An 8,110-nucleotide genomic window follows, 5' to 3' on the forward strand; every position below is an offset into this window, starting at 1 on the left:
GAAATCTTACAAAATGGATTTGCATATAAAGGGACTCGGAACATATTGTAGTGTTGTAGGGTATCACATGGTGGGCCCCGCATGACTATAGCATTTGCTTACTTGTTCATTTCTGTAGTAGTTTTTATATAGTAATGGCTTCTTACAGAACCTTTAACATTTTTTTCTTAAATGCTTAGATATTGTCTCGAGTCGATACAGGGGTGTGTATGTATGTATTATTATTATCATAATATTATTATCAAACTTAGATCAAACTTAGATATTATATATCATAATATTATTATCAAACTTAGATCGAGATCGGATATGGGTAATCACTCTTATTACAAAATACCCAATATAGGGAGGTACAATTATATTGGGCTGTAGTATCCATTACGAACTTAAACCAGTAAGGAAAGCTCAAAAGTCGGGCGGGGCCGACTATATGATACCCTACACCACTATGCATATTTAGTAGAGCTCTCGTAAAAAGGTTTATACAGGGCATTTCAGAGCTCTATGAGATATTTGGTACAAAATCAAAATCTATCTAATTCTATCGTGCATTTTACGAACTATAGCTATCTCTGAACCGGGTTTCTCCAAATTTTACGTATTATCTTCTAGACTGGTGATTTGGGCTGGTATTGACCATTTAGTGCACATTTAACCCGAAATCGGATGAAGATATATATGAGAGCTATATCCAAATCTGAACCGATTTCGATAAAATTTAAAACAGCTATTCCTGTGCTCCATCTAATACCTGGTACCAAATATCACGGTTGTGGAGTGAATATTACGAATGTATGGGACTAAAACTCTAAATCGGATGAAACATATATATGTTGCTATATCTATATCTGAACCGATTTTCACTAAATTTGATATACTTGCTTCTAGGCTGAATTTGGTCCGATGTACTAAAATTCAGTCCATTTGGACTTATATCGGCCATTTGGTGCACAATTAACCCGAAATCGGATGAAGATATATATGGGAGCTATATCCAAATCTGAACCGATTTCGATAAAATTACAAACAGCTATTTCTGGGCTGTATCTTATATCTGGTACCAAATATCATTCTTGTGGAGTGCATATTACGAATGTGAGAGGCTTAAACACCAAATCGGATAAAAGATATATATGGGAGCTATAGCTATATCTGAACCGATTTTCTCCAATTTGATATACTTGCTTCTAGGCCGAACTCGGTTGGGTGTGCCAAAATTCAGGTAATTTGGACTGATAGTGGACATTTGGTGCACATTTAACCCGAAATCGGATGAATATATATGGGAGCTATAGCTGTTTCTGAACCGATTTTCTCCAAATTTGTTGTATTTGCTTTAAGGCTAATCTCGGTCACATGTGCCAAAATTCGGGCCATTTGGGCTGATATTGGCCATTTGGTGGTCAATTAACCCGAAATCGGATGAAGATATATATGGGAGCTATATCCAAATCTGAACCGATTTCGATAAAATTTAAAACAGCTATTTCTGTGCTCCATCTAATACCTGGTACCAAATATCACGGTTGTGGAGTGCATGGTAGGAATGTTAGGGACTTAAAGATCAAATCGGTTGAAAGATATATATGGGAGCTATAGCTATATCTGAACCGATTTTCTCCAAATTTGATATACTTGCTTCTAGGCCGAACTCGGTTGGGTGTGCCAAAATTCAGGTAATTTGGACTGATAGTGGACATTTGGTGCACATTTAACCCGAAATCGGATGAATATATATATGGGAGCTATAGCTGTTTCTGAACCGAACCAAATTTGTTGTATTTGCTTTAAGGCTAATCTCGGTCACATGTGCCAAAATTCGGGCCATTTGGGCTGATATTGGCCATTTGGTGCACATTTAACCCGAAATCGGATGAAGATATATATGGGAGCTATATCTAAATTTGATCCGATTCTCACCAATTTCAATAGGGTTCGTCCTTGGGCCAAAAAAATATTGTTTGGAAAATTTCATCTCAATCGGATAATAAATGCGACCTGCATTTTGTTCACAAGAATACATGGACAGACGGACGGACGGACGGACGGACGGACTGACATGCATAAATCGACTCAGAAAGTGATTCTATGAAGGTTCTCAAAAGTAACTATGGGTCTATCTCGTTTCCTTCTCCATGTTACAAACAAATGCACAAAGACATAATACCCTTACCACTATGTGGTGTAGGGTATAAAAAACAAATTTAAAACATTTCTGATGAATAATGTTGCTTAATTACCAAAATACAGAAAATAGGGAGGTACCATTATATGGAGGCTATACCAATTTTCAATACGAAAAGTCCTGCAGACATAATATACATTTGAGTAAAATTTTATCAACCCACTTCATATAGTTTGGGAGCTAGAGGGATTTTCACAGACGGATAGGCGGACGGACATCGCTAAATCGATATGGAATTGTATGCTTATCAAGAATATATACTTTGTGAGGTCTAAAATGTATATTTCGAGGTGTTACAAACGGAATGACAAACTTAATATACCCTTTATACTATGGTGGAGGGTATACAAATATTTTGACATCGGTATTTTGTATTAAACATCCACATAACTGAGAGGGAAAGGAAAGGGCCTCAGATATTTTCACTATTAATATTTTCTTTCGCATATATTAAGATAGCTTCTAAAATATATGCATTTGTTTTTAATTTTATCAATGACAAAATTTCTACATCATATATTCCACAAATACATATATAAATTACATTTTTTTTTTGTAAAAAAAAAAAAAAATTATTTTTGTTACTTTTTTATTATTTTAATTGGTAAATACCAAATCCATATAAACTAACATAAATACTAACACCATGTCATAAAACAGTTACTAAATTTAGTCAATGCTAGAACAAACCACAAATTAGTATGCATTTTATGACCGGTTACTTCCTATTTTTTACAAATGCTACATCCTACTTTTTATGAAGTGTGACTAATAAAGGGATTTAATCCACCTTGTACTAACTTTAGTACATATACTAAGGGTCATACTAACATTTTTCCGATGGCGCACTAGTTAGTTAATCAAACTAGTGTCGTGTTTCAAAATTATGCATGAACTACATGGGACAGCCCTTAGCATAGTCATTGTGCCCACGGAACTACCTGAATTACACACAGCCTGTACATCGTGCATGGGTTTGACCTGGCCTCAACGAAAGGGTTATTGTTTGCAGCAAGCATCATAAATGTCAATGAAAATTCATATTTTCTTTTTCCACGAATTTAGCCATAAAATGACTTTTTTTTAGAAAATTCATGTGTAATTAGAGCAGTTTTTGATGGAAGGTCGAACTAATTAGAAAAAAAAAAAACGACGCATAAACCCATCTGCAAAATTTTTGCTCTAATTTGACCTAAATCACATTTTATTGCTTGGAAATATTTAAAGGGGCAAAAGCAATTGTTTTTCTTAACAAACAATACTTAAACAATTTCCATAAAATGTTATAATTTGGTGTGTTGTTGTGGGAGGAATTTTCCACAAAAATAAGACATGGTCTGCTGCGCTATCGATAAATAACCAAAAATCGTTGCTTTATGTTAAGGTCATCACTAATAAGAAAATTTTATTCGACTAGAGTTTTCCAAAAATTAAACTTTCCGTGATTTTGAAATGTCAGATATTTAAAGTCACACAACAATACGAATTCAAATTGTTTCAGAGTCATCTGCTCAATTTAGTCACACTGACTAAGATGGGGTATTCCACAATTTCTACAATTAAAAAACTCACCTTAGTTAGACCTTAGTTAGTCACTAACTAAGTAACTTCCGTTTTAGATAGTATAACCTTTGCCGTAGAACAGTTTTTTTAACTTATCGACTTAGTAACAGATTAAATTTTAATCCCCCACTAATCCTTGTACTAAAATGTAACCCTTTCACAATGAAACCTTTAACGAAAGGCATAAAAAACAGGTAGCCCGTTGTAACCCACTCTAAACAAAAGTGGGTATACTAATAGCGAAAGGTCCATACGAAGAATTCATCTATACTTTTGTTGCATCAATTTGAACCGAACCGGTTTTATGACTAGCACGCTGCAGTTTCTCCTTTTCTTCTGAACACGCAAAATAATATTCACATTGTGGTAATTTTCTACATATTTTCAGAGAGAATTTTCCAAAAATAAGAGTTTTTAGCATAGGTACAGTTTTTGAGTAAAATTTTTTGTTAGACGTAATGTGGACTTGACCTGTTATCATATTACCTAATTGTATTGATAGAAATTTAGAAGAGGAGTAGTTGTGGCATTAGCCATGTTCTCCATGCATTATGCCTAATACTACTATTTCTCTTATAATGTTTTCTACTTGAACTAACTCGCTAACTATGACTTAAAGAGACCAACTTCATTTAGTCGCTCTCAATAAACACGGTATTTCCCCCATTTCACACAATTAAAACAACATACCCAAAGTTATTCACTAACTAAGGTACTTCCGTTTCAGTTAATATAACCTTAGTCTATAGTTGTGCATTTTTAACTTATCGACTTAGTAACAGATTAAAATTTTAATCCACCACTAATCCTTGTACTAAACTAAGGCATCCGTAAAAAATAACCCCTTAACGATATGAACTGTTTAACAAAGAGCATAAAAAACAGGTAGGCATATTAAATGTTGTTCTAGTTCTAAAATTAAGTCATAAAAATCGGACAGGTAAGTTGTGTATGAGTTGCCAGTCATCGCCTAATTTTCTGACACATTTCAAAATTCCTGGTATTTATTTTTTTTCGCGCAAATTACTTTTTTAAGGCACGATCATAAAAGATAAAAAATAGCACAATTTGGCAAGGTTTTCTTAAAAAATGCAATTCGTGGAATTTCTCATTTTCGCACAAAAAACTAAATAGCTTTGATTTTTTCATTTTTTTTATCCCCTGCACTACACTGCCTAACAAAAAATAACTTACCAAATAATGGGTTTCTTAACCAGTTGCAACTACTTACAAATCAACCTACTCTTACACGGCCATACCATTCGAAGTAAGTAATACCTATATTATAAAAATATCGACAAATATGTATTTCTTTTTATACCCTCCACCATAGTATAAAGGGTACATTAAGTTTGTCAGTCCGTTTGAAACACCTCAAAATATACATGTTAGATCCCACAAAGCATAAAATCAGCATAAAATTCTATGTCGATTTACCTCTCACTCTAGCTTCCGAACGAAATGAAGTAGATTGAAAAAAACTTACTCAAATGTATATTATGTCTGCAGGACTCTTGGTATTGAAACGGGCCAGTAGGTCCACGCCTTGGTATAACCCCCATATAACGAAACCTCCCGATATTCGGTACTTTGATGATTTTAGCGAATTTATTCACCGCAATTGTTTCAATTTTGGTATTTAAAGTTCGTAATTGATACTACAACCTAAGACAGAAAATTGTCTGTGCAGGTCCACGTCTTCGTAGAGCCCCATATAACCCCATATAACGGTACCTTCCGATATTCGGTATTTTAATGATTTTATCGACATTATAACCGATTTTTTTATGTTTCGCATTTAAATATTGTAATGGCTTATGACAATTGTTACTTATGCAGGTTCATATCGTCGTATAGACCCTAATATAACAGCTACATTCGGTATTTTTAAGATTTCCACAAGATTTTATAGTTTTTGAAAATTGCAAAATTCGTTCCAAGTTGTTGAGGGTATTTTATTTTTTTACTCGTTTTCTTGTTTATTTTAGAATCCTATTTTTAAGTGTTATATAAACGCTTACGCCTACTTAAAAAATTCCTCCATTTTATGATTTTTCTCTTCGTTTGTCGACACCGAGTCTAGAACTTGAAACTTTAATGAAGTAGAAAATTAACGCTTAAGGACACATGAACTGATTTGAATTCAGTCTTTTTAGCAGTTTAGATTCTACATTCCAAAACCCGACAATAATTGTAATACAGGGTGAGATAAAGGAACTGCAAAAAATTCAGATGCCATAATTTTTACATTTGTTTTTTTTTTTTAATTTTATTGAATGAAAGCAAAAAATGTCAGAAATAGCATAAAATTTTAGAATTAGTTTAGATTTGTTCGAATTGTTTGCCTTGGATAAGAAAGTTGACCTTCAAACGGACAATGAAACCGTCACACGCTGCCCGAATGTTGCTTCGCAGTATATGGGCCGATCCCGGCAGAGCGCTTGCTTGAGGTGATCGATAATTTGGTATTTTTAGTGCCAACCTTGCTATCCCAAATACTCCAGACACAATAGTCCAACGGATTGGTATCCGGAGATTTTGGTGGCCATTGTGCGCTGGAAATGAAGCGAGCAACCTCAATTTATAACCATTCTTGGGTGGTCGTGCTGAGTGCGATGCTGCTGAGTCCTGGTGGAATGTTCAAAGTCTGCAGCCAAAATATTTGAGTGCCCAAGGCTTTAATACACCCTCTAGAATATTTTTGCCATCATATTCGGCATTTATTCTGACGGTGTTACGAGATACAAAAGATTTATTCACATATTAAACGCTGGAGTGTTCTAACGATAGCCACTTGCGGTTTTCCAGTCAATATAAAGAAACTATATTCTATATTTTAAAGGGTCCAAAAAGTTATTTCAACGTGTTACAAACGCAATGACAAACTTAATACATATATAAAAATAAGCGAAATTTAATATGTTCTAATAAGCGTATTAAAATCACAGAATACACTGAGATATAAATCAGAAGCTGTTAGTTCGGCCGGACTGAGCTTTGAAAACAATAAAATCCGTTAAAAATTCTGGTAAAACTCATATAAGTACCGAATGTAGCTGTTATATTAGGGTCTATATGGCGACATGGATCTACATAGGTAACTTTTGTCATAAACCATTTCAATATTCAAATTCGAAACTTAAAAAAAAAATCGGAAAATAATGTAGCTAAAATATAGTGTTAATATAAAGACGTGGACCTGCTCAGATAATTTTCTTTCTCAGGCTGTAGTATCCATTACGAACTTCAAATATCAAATTTTAAACAATTCCGGTACATGGCCCATTTTCAATACCAAAAGTCCTGCAGACATAATTTGAGTAAAATTTTATCAATCTGCTTCATTTTGTTCGGAAGCTACAGTGATTTCCATAGACGGACAGACGGACGGAGATCGCTAAATCGACATACAATTTTATCCTGATCAAGAATATATATACTTTGTGGGGTATAAAAACTATGGTGGAGAGTATAACAACGTTCGATATGATAATTTTCAAAAATGATAATAGCTCACCCTCAGTACGAAGTGTCGTCAATCGCTTACATGATTTTTTCTTTTCCTGACTATTAAAATGTACAGAATTGAATGCCTCAAAGGTGTGATGATTACAAACCCAATGATTTTTACAAATAAAAACTAGTTTGGTTTAAAATGTTTGCAGCAATAATGTTTGGTAAACATTTCCGAAGAAAACCCTTTCACTAATATGCAATTAGTGTTTGGCGTCATAGTTGTTGTTCGCAATGTGTAATGTTTACACAAACATTCAAATGTAACCTACAAACATGCTTAAACAAATTACCATATTTTCCTGTTATTAAAATTTAACCCTTCCATTTACAAAGGGTTATAAATGGAAACGGTTCTCTTATACCAATACCACAGTAATGATGTTGACCATAGCAAATTTTCCACAATTACGACAATAGTCTTTAGCACAATGATTGGTGAGCAGTGGCGAGGATAGAATTGACGAATGCCACACCAATGACTAAAGATTTGCCCTCCTCATGGTAAAACTCTTACTCAAGTACACAAATTACCGAAAAAAGCCACACTTTTGGACAGACAAAGCGACGCTCTCATTAACTAGGCCTACAATGACTACCGACATGCATTTTGTTGGTTGGATGGCTGGTTAGTATCACACTGAGTGCAATTAGTAGTTGTGTCTTGGCGGTTGGTTGTTCTTGGCAGGGTGCATTATTTCAAGCGGTGCTCAAAAGAAAGGTGTCAAATGTGTGTTTCCCAACATGATAATTACACGCAACTACATCCAGCGCTTCTGTGCATGGATTCACACTTTTACCTGTATTATCAGAAATTCCATGAATTTTATGAAAAGATAGACTTAATGA

This window comes from Musca domestica, unplaced genomic scaffold (genome assembly GCF_030504385.1).
Source record: "Musca domestica strain aabys unplaced genomic scaffold, Musca_domestica.polishedcontigs.V.1.1 117, whole genome shotgun sequence".
NCBI lineage: Eukaryota > Metazoa > Arthropoda > Insecta > Diptera > Muscidae > Musca > Musca domestica.